Here is a 1,371-nt window from a genome sequence, read left to right on the forward strand (position 1 = left end):
TATAATTATATATAAAAATCTTCCTTCACAATATTTTAAACTGTGAAGAACTTTATCATACAATAAACTTAAACAAGAGGTGTCAAGGACCCAAATTAGGTGCATTGTTCCTGTTGCTGCTGATGTATAACCATTGCTTTACAATGTTTAGATGATAGAATACTGAAGTTAATGCCCTTATTTTTGTTTAAGCAACATTTAATGTAAAAGTGTGAAGAGCAGTCAAATCCAGATTTTAGAAAAAAAATGTATTTTAGGATGCATCTTTGATACAATCTGCAGTTGAAGGTAATAGATGTTTCAGTGTTTCAGCTTTCTACCTTGTGCTATTAGTAGAGGTGGTATTGCTGCCTCTTACCTGCTGCAAGTGGATGGCAGATTTGGATTCTGTATGGAGGAGGTTTTGTTTAGGAAAACTTTGTAACCTGTTGGCATGTTTGTGCCAAGTCCACTTTTCTTTCCTTCCCTAAATAATACTACAGGGATTTTGTCAATTTAGATTTAATATAATCTGAGAAACCTTTTAGTAAGTGACTTACCTACAGGCTTAGAGATCATGGTAGGAAAGATAGCCAAAGTTAAAGATTCATGAACAACACCCCTGTGCCCCCCAAAGTAGCAATTCATTGTATTTTGGGGGTAAAATTACTTTCTGCGTCATGCTAGATTATGTGAAATTGTAACAACATAAAAAACCTGCTTTACTACTTAAAGCCTGTTACTTTTATGACATTTAATCAGAATGCCTTATTTTGTAGTTTTAACTTGTTGCTACAGGATTTGAACTTCTGTGGTACAGTTTGGAGAACTTGAGAAAGATAAACTCCTGTTGTCAAAGAGGAAAGTGATGGTGTGTCTGTCATTCAGTAGGGACCATAACTGCTGCTTACGTTCAGTGGGTATGGCTTTCATGGGATATACAGCTAGGTTTTGTGAATTATTTACATGATAGAATTATTCTTTTATATTTTTTCCTAGGATAAAAAAATGCATAGTTTTCTTCTATGAGAGATAGAGAACTTTTTTGAAGTAATACTATGTTGATTCTTTATTTTTGCCTTTTACATAAGTGTCTTTATAACATGTATCTTTAGAGAAGTTAAGTCTTTGGAAATATGTAACCAGAACTGTTAGTATTGCTTGTGGTGCTTTAGTTAGGGTCAGTATATACGTGTACACACCTAAATACAAGCATGTAGATTTGCATTTTGTCTCGTAAAATTTTATTTCAATAAATTCTTCCTGAAGTAATGGGAAACAAAATCCATAGTTCATATGGCACATGTAGTATTTCTGTATTTGAAAGTAGCCCAAAGATGAGCATTCTAATTCTAAAATGAAACCAGCAGCCTCATGCAAGCACATTCTTTG

Source organism: Mus musculus, chromosome 19 (genome assembly GCF_000001635.26).
Source record: "Mus musculus strain C57BL/6J chromosome 19, GRCm38.p6 C57BL/6J".
NCBI classification, from domain to species: domain Eukaryota; kingdom Metazoa; phylum Chordata; class Mammalia; order Rodentia; family Muridae; genus Mus; species Mus musculus.